Genomic DNA, 10709 nt, shown 5'->3' on the forward strand with positions numbered 1-10709 from the left:
GCCATGTGAATTGTCATTTTTGTAGCCTTCAATTTCGGAATATTGAGCTTTTGATAAAATGAGAAAGGCATTAGATTTATGCTAGGTCCAGAATCAGCTAAAGCATAAGTTTTCGTATTGTTTCCAAACTCACATGGAAGAGTGAGGCGTCCAGGATCTCCCATTTTCCTTGGTATCCCTTCCATAATGACCTTAGAGCTTTGCTCACTAAGGAAAACCTTGAAGGTCTTCTCTAGTTGTCGGCGAGTGTCAATTAAATCTTGAAGAAACTTCGCAAATTCAGGTACTTGTGCTAAAGACTCAATAAAAGGAGTATTGATAGGAATACCCTTAACTTGCTTCATAAACTTGATATGCTCTTTCTCCAACGGATGAACTCTGGCTCGAGAAGGAAATGGTAAAGGAGGTTGAAAAACTTGAGTACACGTAGAATTTTTCTGTTCAGCTCGACACCACGTCGTGGAGGTTAAATCGCCACGTTGTGGTCTCGATGATTCGGCCTCAAATTTTTCTTCGACTCTCGAACGCTTTGGTTGTGATTCGGGCTACTTTGTATCCACCTCTGGTGCTTCTAAGAACTCAGAGATAGCCTCTTCTTCAGTATCAATCACCATGACATGGGAATGAGTCTTCTTTTCGGGAAATTGGGGGAATATCTTCTCATTCACCAAAGTAGTAAGTTGACCAAGTTGAGCTTCGATATTGTGGATCGAGGCTTGCTGATTTCTTAATGATGTTTTCTGGTCAAGCATCATTGCTTGATGATTTTTCATCATAGATTGATGCTCCTTCATCATTACTCTTTGATCCTTCAGTGCTGCATCAGTATCATCATGCCTTTTCTCTGAAGCTTCCATGAAACGAACTAACATGGTCTCCAAGTAAGCTTTCTTCTCAGCTGGTGGTTGCTCTTTATGGTAGAAACCTCGGCTAGTCTGCCTGTATTTCTCCTCCTTTTTCTTCTTATATTCATCATATGGAAGCCACTCCTTCTTTGGTTTTCTCCAATCTTCATCATACTTGTCCCCACTCGAGTAGCAAAATTGAGCCTTCTTGTTCCCATACTCATCCAAATGGCAATCTCTAGTAAACTGTGGACCACTGCATTTCTCACAATCAACTCTAATCGAATGAATTTATTGGTCCATTTGGGTCAACCTCCTGTCCATATTATTGAGCATTGCCATCATAGCAGCCATCTCTTCAGAATGTGCACCTCCACTGCCTTTTATTCCATCGTGTATTGGGTTCTGGTACTCACGAGAATGCTTCGCGAACTCTTCAATCAACACCTTGATCTGATTAGGATTCTTCTTAGTGAGAGGACCTTGTAAATCAAGGAGTTGCCTAGTCATAACATTGACCCCATCATAGAAAATAGATATCTCTTGTTGAATATTAAGGTCATGTTGAGGACAATTCCTTAACAATCCTTTGTAACGATCCCATGCTTCGTACAGTGACTCCCCTGGTTGTTACTCAAAGTTGGATATTGCCTTCTTAAGTTTAGCTATCTTGGATGGTGGGAAAAATTGGTCTAGAAACTGCTCACGCATTTGAACCCAAGTAGTGATTGTCCTAGGTGGGAGTGCTTTCAACCAGTCTTTTGCGGCTCCCTTGAAAGTAATTGGTAGCATCCTCAGCAAGACAATATCTCTATTAACATTTGGGACATTGAAATAGTCTGCAATGTCATTTACCTCATCTAGATGCTTAAATGCATCCTCATGATTCTTCCCATAAAATGGGATATCCTTAAGTGCAGTCAGGATGTGTCCCTTCAACTTGAATGTGGCAATGGTAGGAATCACGGATTGTACTAATCCCGGACCAACATCTTCTCGAATACGCTTCTTGTAAGCTCCCATTGACATTTCTTCTATGTTCTCCATTTCGTTGCTTCGCTCGTCTTCGGGTTCGCTCGTATATAGTCCAAACTCGTTCTCGGACTCGTATTCAGACTCGTTTGGGATAGGTATTTGATCTAAGCTTTCAACCTTGCTCTTGTCCTTTGAAGATGAACTCGACCCTCCCGTTTTCTTTTCTGACTTCTTTGAGAATACTGACTTGAGTTCTTGTAAAGGTGTCTTATTTGGTGTTTGATCTTCTTTCACATTCTTATTCTTCTTGTTATGAAGGGCTGACTCTGGATCTTCAAGTGGTGGCACCAAAGGTGTTTTGGAACCTCTGGTCATATACTCCTGCAAAATAGACAAAATAAAAACGTAAAACTGAACAAAAACTAAATAAAAATTGCTTACTGACTGTCCACCACGACGTGGTAAAGCCTACCACCTCGTGTTGTCGTAGAAAAACAAGAAAAAAAGAAAAACAAAATACGAGAAAATACTGAACTCACGTCGTGAGTTAGGTACTGGAACAAAAAAAAAGCTGAAAAAGTAACTATTTGCAGGTTTTACCCTACAAAAAGGATCAATTAATCGAAAGCAAATAAATAAACTATCTACTAAGTTGTTCCTCGGCAACGGCACCAAAAACTTGATGCGTGAAAATAGCTACACCTAATTTTAAATTTATTAACCTAACTACCTTAACTAACTAATTGCACCTAGGCAGTGTACCTAGTCAGACTATAGTACAGCTTTGGGTAAGTCGGGTGACGATCACAGGGAACGGTATTGACTAATTAATCTACTTACTATTAAATTAACCTAATTATTAACAAAGGAAGGGGTTTTATCTAATTTTGCAAGTTTAGATGAACTTAATTCTTTAACACAAACTCAATCAGTAAACAAACACTTCTGTTAGTTCGAATCCACTTTCACTCAATGGGTTATAAATTAGCTATGACAACTACTGTTGGTTACCAATTAAGACAGTTTTAGCAATTTAGTTCTAAATCTACTAACTTTAATGAATTCATGTAAATCTATGTATGGTCACACAATAGTTAACACATAATCGATTATTAAATGAAATTGGAGCTATGTAAGATTGATTTGATAAACACACATTATAGTCATAATCATGAGTTCTCTAGCACAGCTTAATTTTAATAATTCAATTGCTTATCTAAGATTGGTTTGATCTTAGCTCTAATAAACTAGTGTTCACTGAATTATTAGGTATTCAAATTCATGTAAATTCATATTCACTAACTACAAGGAATAAGAGATTAAAGTAATCAATTATCGAACAAGCATGCTAGGTAAAATCAATCCAACACAAGCATATTACCAACAAGTAAAGTCAAATCTAATGCATTAAACCATGAGTTCCAGCTTCATCTAGCTAACAGAAGCAGCTAGATTTAGCTGGACATACTAGCAACTAAGCAAACAAAATCCATAATCAAAAACATGTTTAAATGTACCAATCTAAAAATCAAATTATGAACTTCTTCTTCCTTGAGGTTGAAAACCAATTCCAAACTCTTCCTTCTTCTGAAAGTCGTCTCCAGGAATCCTCCAAGGCAGTCATAAGTCTTCAAAATCGTAATCATCAAGCGTTTATATACTTTTCCCGAAATCAGGGCACCACGTCGTCGTGGGTCCACCATATTGTGGTGGTCATGTTTATCCCGTATTCTCCAAGTCTTCGAAGTTGATCGGGATTCTTCAAGTCACCACGTCGTGGTGGGATTACCACGACGTGGTAGGTATATTTTTCTTCATTTTTTAGCTTTGGTTCAAACTTCCATCTACCAATTTCTTTTTTTCTCCAAGCATGTCTTTTAGTCCCTACAACATAATTCATAGCAAATTAAGTATCTTTTTTTCATATACGGGCATAAAAGTAATAAAAATATTAATGTATGTTGTATAAATATGCACATATCACCGACCTCCTCTGCTGTCAACTGAAAAGCTCTCCCACGAGCCCTCGGAGCCTCATCCTTCACCAACCGACTATCAGTAGCACGCAAAGCAATATGAGTGGAACCCAGGGCTGATCCCTGAATGAGCTGAGGGCACTCAGCCTTCCGATGGCCAGTCTGGTTACAGTTAAAACAAACTGCAAACCCCTTGGGGCAATCCTTCGCCATGTGCGCCTCTTTGCCACATTTGTAGCAAATCCCTGCCCAACATGATCCCTCGTGACTCTTGCCGCACTTGGCACAAGTGAGACCCTTCTGGCCCCTAGCTTTCACATCAACAGGCTTTGCGCGCTTCGTCGTCGGCTACGACTGTATTGGTCTCTGGTCCCTTCCCTGGGACTCTCCCTCCTCCCTTGCCGGTAACTCTAGCTGAATCTCCCTCCGTCAAGCATTGGTCTGCAACTCGGCCAATGTCCGGTAAGACGAGTTCACCACGAACTCTCGTATATCCCTCCTCAGTATGCTCAGATAACGACTCACACGTGCCTGCTCAGTAGACACATGCTCAGGGCAAAACAGCGCCCTCTCATGGAACATCCTTGAGATCTCAGTCACAGTTTCTGTCTTCTGCTTGAGAGACAGAAACTCCTGGGCTAACCGTTCACTCTCCACGAGGGGAACATACTCATCTCGTAACAATTGTGTGAACCTCTCCCACGTCACTACAACATGGTATGCAGGAGTAAAATTGGCTGTCACAAACTTCCAGTAGTCCTTCGCTCCCAAGCGAAGCTGGTTCAACGCAAACCGAACTCTCAAGTGGTCGGGGCAAGAACACGTGTAAAAAAACCCCTCGATGTCGGAGATCCATCTCATTGCAGCAATCGGATCATGTATCCCATCAAAATCGGGTGGCTTCGTGTTGCTAAACTCTCGGAACAACAACGAGTCACCTCCCTGTGGGCTAGCAGCGACTACGGCTGTGGTGGCTGCTGCAGCAGCAGCAGCCTCAATAACAGTAGCATAACGCTCATCAAATGTCTCAATCAGTGTGGTCTTAATAGATCCAAAAATCTCCGGTATCACCTTTCGGATAGTTGCGGCCACTTCCTCATGAATGATCCTACGGATCTCCTCGTCTCTGGCATTACCACCCTCGGGGTTGTGGCGCGTACCCACCATGATGTCTCTGAAACACAACACAAAAATCATCAGAGTCTCGTTCGAGCATACCCACACTCGATTTCCCGCCCCTACATGCTCCTTAGTACCTAAAGGATTCTTACTTTTGTTGCATATAGATCCGGTGTTTTCAGTAGTACGGGCCCAATACTACCTTCCACACCAACCTGTAGTCACCCCAAGTCCTCCTCCTAAGATTCCAATTCACAAGTACTCTATCTCTCACGAATATTAGACTACTCTCTCAGTAGACTCCTCATATACTCATCTAAATATCTCTCCTAGATTATCCCTCGACTTAGAACTCCTTCTAAGTGATTCCTGCTAGATACTCCTACTCAACAAATACTCAAGGGAACAACAGATAGCAGCAACTCCTATGCTAAGGCATCACAAATCAGGCAACTCTAGCCATAAAATATGAAATACCTAGCCTCTAGCATGCATCCCGAACATCTTATAAATATCTCATAACACAAATAAGTAAGGGTATTTTGGGAAATCAACGTTCGGGCTCTGGCTGATTGTACACACTGCTCCAACTCGTTTTTCTCTTAAAACTCTTACTCGTTTTAGAAAAATCATTTCTTTTGAAATTTTTTCTCAAATCCTTAGTTTCAGTCCAGACACACCTGAAAGCATATCCGAATCCCTCAAACCAAGGCTCTGATACCAACTTGTAACACCGTAAATTTTCAAAAAAAAAATTCATTTTAAAAAATCTCATAATTCTCATAAACACAATTCACAATTCTCCAAAATACCAATTTATCAAAAACACATGTTCATAAATTGTTTAAACACAATCCAGGATCCTCAAAACATAACTCTGTTTCGTGTGTACAATCAAGTCGGCGCCTTCTCGTGATCCTGAGAAGTACCTGAAACACATAACACATAACACTGTAAGCACGAAGCTTAGTGAGTTCCCCAAAATACCACACATTTCTCATTAAGTCCCTTAAGTCTCTTTTCTCATTCAGACATTTTAAGGCAGATTCGCAACCCCAAACTCTATATCTAGCCTCCCAAGGCTGATATACCACGTAAAGCTACAATCTTTACGTCCATGCATGGCACTTAGGGCTTGAAATGCCAATAAAAGCTCCTCTATAGCTGGATAAAGTTGGGACCTTTGGACTCTAGGGACCTCACAAGGTCCAGATCTGAAGTCTCAATCTCTTGATGAGTTCAACACACGCAAAGTCTCAAGGAAAGGTGGAAAAAGCCCTAAAACTCCATGAAAACGAGATATAATCACAATAATGAGCAATGTGAAGACTTTTTACCTACAATAGAAGCTATAGATGAAATAACACCAGATCCAACAGCCTCTTCTCGTTCCCTTCTTTGATACTCTTCAAAAGGTGCACTAAAATAGCCAAAGATTAGCTCTCTTTCTCTCTTAGCTCAATATAGACGATTAGGGTTACACACAGGGGAGTAAGGTGGCTGGTGAGGCGGAATGAGGGATTAAGGTCCTTTAAATAGGACCCAACCCCAAAGATTTAGGGTTTCCTCTCACAACGCCAACTCGGCGAGTTGGTCCCTCCGACTCGTCGAGTTGGTCATAAAAAACCACGTGGCCAATCCGTCTCTACTCGACGAGTTAGGGAATCCAACTCATCGAGTTGCTCAGTCAACTCATAATTAAATATATAAATACTATAGTTGGGAGTCGGGATGTTACAGTAAAGTTAGCTACTACTTTGGAAGAAGCCATCCGATTTGCCAAATCTTTTGAAGACATGATCAAAGGAAGGAACGCCACCCAAGCGAAAGTCGGAAGGAAGAAGAGTAACGAAGGGTCCTCACAATCCAACAAAAGGGTAAGCTTTTAAAACATATCCCCATCGACAAGAGGTTCGGGGATAAAAATGAAGCCAAGTGGTGCGAAAAGTGTAGAAGGAAACACTTTAGGGGATGCATTGAGAGAGTGACCCACTTCAAGTGTGGGAAGATTGGGCATTATGCAAATGAATGTAGACACATTGAACGTTATGTTTTCAATGTGAAGGAAATGTGGCAAAGGAATGCCCAAGAAGGAAGGAAGTTGCAAAAACGTCTCAGGTGACTCTTAGGACGGTAAAGGAAGAAGTAGATGTAATTTTAGGAAGCCAATAAAAGAAAGCTACTTATCTAAGGAGTTCAGGATATGAAGTAGTCACCCCACCTACATAATGTTGTAGGATATGGCCTGATGTAATAGGCATGTAAAATAAATAAATTTTGTAATCGTTTTTGGGAATAATGTAATTTCCTAAATTATATTATGTGCTTTCTGTGTGATTTCCTTTTGTGATAACTTAGTGGACTGCGAGGTAATTCTCGGGACGAGTATGAGTAGGTGTGAAAGGTAGTAAAGGCATATACTACCAGAAGCACATGACTCGCACCTGGATCAAGAAGAGTCAATAGGTTAGTAAGTCTCTAAGTAGTTGAGCTATTTTGTTCATTTCCATCATTACCTTTGTTTCAGTAATGACTACGAAGCTAAATATTATTCCGACCTTAGCAGTCATATAGAATCGAGTCTGACTAATCTATGAAGTAATTTCGATATAGCTTTCGACTTTAGATTGAAGAAAAAGATAATTTAAGCGATCAATAGACGTATCATGATCGTCAATGAGGCTAAGCAACCCTTAGCTAGAAATGATACCAATCACGATGTGATTATATCATTATAGAACATGAAGGAAGGTACCTTCCCTACTAGAGTCTGACTCAAAGATACCTGAGTCTAAACATTTCATCATATGATGAGAGGTCATTAGAATATGACCCATCAGTCTATTATGGTAGTCGAAGTAAAGACCTTATATTAGGTTAAGAGTAGGAGCCTCCAATGGAGATTGAATTTAGAAAGAAGAACGGGTGCAGCACCGTCAGCAGTCAAGAAGTCTAAGAGTTAGAAACTCAATAGAAATGACATAAGAGTTATGGTTATCACCTAGGATGGAAAGGTAACGTGCGGAGCCGAATAGTATTGCAATATTCCTGTCATCTACTATGGTTGTGGGCGCTAAGTCGAATAGTATGATATGTGGGGGTCACTTCATCAATAGTCTAGCTAGATCCTATCGGGTGGACACTCATGGGATGAATCAGTTGTTGGATTAGGTGTCTAAGCCCATAACTATAACTGGTATGTACTTGACCCGAGAGTAGCATGGTCCATTTCGGGTTGCCTTCACCAGAACAATTTGACAGGATGGATATATGAGATAGAGGTTATTTGTGATTTATTAATATATTATAAGAATAATATATTAATTTAGAAATAATATTATTTAATTGGTATTGATCAAGAATTAATTTGGAATTAATTTAGTGATCAAAAGAGACTGATTAAATTTACGAGGACTGTTTAGGTAAATCAGTAATACTTATAGTTTGGGCTAAAGGTCCATGTTGATTAGGATTGGACTAAATCTTTGTGAGAGTCCATGAACAGTTAGTCCAAAAGGCTAATGATTTATTGGATTAAAAGCCTAAGTGAATTAGGGTTTACAAGTTGAAACCCTAGGAATTCCAAACTATAAAATAAAACCTTAGCTTTCTAAAATCGGGTCTAAGACTCCTAAGGTGAATGCCTAGCCGATTTAGGTTCATAACCTCTCTCTCATATTCATCCAATTGTTAATGGTGTTTGTGACTTGTTTCAGGCATCACACTTGAGGTGCTAAGCTCTTTAAAGGCCAACAACTACAAGCTACAAATAAGAGGTATTCTTCTAACTAGTTTTATGATTCATGTACCAAATTTGTATGCTAGATAGGTTTCATGCTTTGGATAATATTTTTTGCATATATAACTAGATAAAACTTAGATCCAAAGCATTAGGGTTGTATGTGCATTTTGGAGTGTTATAGTATATAAAACCCAACATCAGTATCCTATCATAAACTTGGACAAGGGGGCCTGAAGAGGATATGTGCGATCGTACATGGGGACGACATGATTTGGAGAATTACTCTCGATGACATCGTGGTGCTTATTTTCCAGGTAGATCCAGAACGAGTTGTTAAGCAGGAGTTTGTAGCTGATCCTGCTCCTTGTAGACAGTGAGTTTAACGTGTGCCTATGACTGCTCAGCAGAGCCCTGCGCCAGAGATTGACTTACGCTTCTTATCTAGGCGTGTGGACAAGTTGAGTAGGGAGTTTCAGGATTTTTGTTTAGAGGCTTGACGGGATCATTAGTGGATTTTGGGAGAGTTGAGCTCTAACATCCTGAAGTAAGGTATGTTTATGATTCTTGAATCTTTTCTTAAAGGGTCAAAATTCATCCCTAATATAGAAACGTTGGCAAGAGTATTACGCGGGCCGTACGCATGAGTACATGCAACGTACTCATGCGCCATGCATAATCGCGGAGGACCACCTAGTACGCTGGGCGTACTAGGACCAGGTGCAAAACCCTAATTTGGAGTTGACCCATATATAAAGAACAAAATGGCTTCATATCTAACCACCCTTATCAGCCTCCAACCCTATCATAAACCCTAATCTCATGTATGTGGCTTGTGTGTGCTATTGCAAGTTTTGAGTGTTCTTGGATATTGTAGTTGAGGAAGGAGTTTAGAGAAGAATAAGAAGAAGAAGAAGAAGAAGGTGATAGCAAGCTTAGAGATCCAGAAACTTCCCACCTTTGTGCATCATTTTCAGGTATAAAGCTTATACCATGGCTTTTATCTTTCTATATCTCTTTAGTTAAGATTGATGAGCTAAAGTCCCCAAGTTTGGACCTTTTTGGAGTTTGGGTCTCTCCAAAGAGTTTAAGTTGTCCTTTCATGCATCTTAAGACATCTAGATTGATAAAAATGCTTGCTTGATCTTCCTTTTTAACTCATGCATGAGTAAAGTAGACTAGAATGGGTAAAATGATGTTTTAGCCTCTCCAAGCCATGAAATAACTTAAAGCCCATGAATTTATGGAATAAGAAGCTTTAAGTTAGTCAGATCTAAAGTTTGGTTGAATGTCTTAATGGATTAAGACATTTATTGAAGGATTTGGAGATCCGAGGAGTAAGTCCTGCGTAGTCCTGACTACACGAAGCGTAGTCTGGCTTTCCCCCGTCGCACACTTATTTAGTTGTACGCCCAGCGTTAGGTGTAGTATTCTGAGCATACTCGCTCGGTGTTGAATTTCGTTAACTTTGAACATTGGTCAAAGTTTGGGGTTTTGGGACCAAGGGAAGGGCAAAATGGTCCTTGTTCCCTTAGTAGGTTTAGCCTTGGATTTTGGACTCGTGAGTTGTTTTGAACCTTAATTATTAATTAAGGTTAATCTTTTTGTTAACTAGGCGGAGTTTAGATCCGACAGTTCGGGTGCTAGGTTTTTCGTGTCATCGGTATCAGATGAGTTGCCTCACTTAATCTTACCTGTATGGTAGGCTAGTTGTATTATGATGACCAGTTGGGTCTAGCTGCTATGTTATGTTATGATATGATAATTATATGTTACTGAGGCTATTAATAGCCAACTGGGGGTTGTTGATAACCCTACAAACGTGCTGTTAGCTCACCAGGACTGTTGATAGTCCCAGGGTTGCAGATAACCCATAGGTTTTTACTTATGTTGTGTTATATGTGGTATCTTGGGTAACTCACTAAGCTATGTACTTACAGTTGTTGATTTATATATGGCAGGTACTTCACAGGACTGTAGGAAGGCGAAGGTCTGATTGTACACATGCGTTGGGAAATTTACTACTGGGACATGATCTTTTATGTACTCTTATAA

At 40.1% G+C, this 10709-nt stretch overlaps 1 non-coding gene across 1 annotated transcript; it reads left to right on the forward strand.

Moving 5' to 3' along the window:
• Nucleotides 1-1401: 1401 nt before the first annotated feature.
• On the forward strand, nt 1402-1508 carry LOC145110197 (small nucleolar RNA R71). Its single transcript, XR_013709579.1, has one exon. It is a non-coding gene; the product is annotated as a small nucleolar RNA R71 (small nucleolar RNA).
• Nucleotides 1509-10709: the final 9201 nt, after the last annotated feature.

This window comes from Lactuca virosa, chromosome 4, assembly GCF_052849685.1.
Source record: "Lactuca virosa cultivar CGN04683 chromosome 4, Lactuca_virosa_CGN04683_v6, whole genome shotgun sequence".
Taxonomy (NCBI): domain Eukaryota; kingdom Viridiplantae; phylum Streptophyta; class Magnoliopsida; order Asterales; family Asteraceae; genus Lactuca; species Lactuca virosa.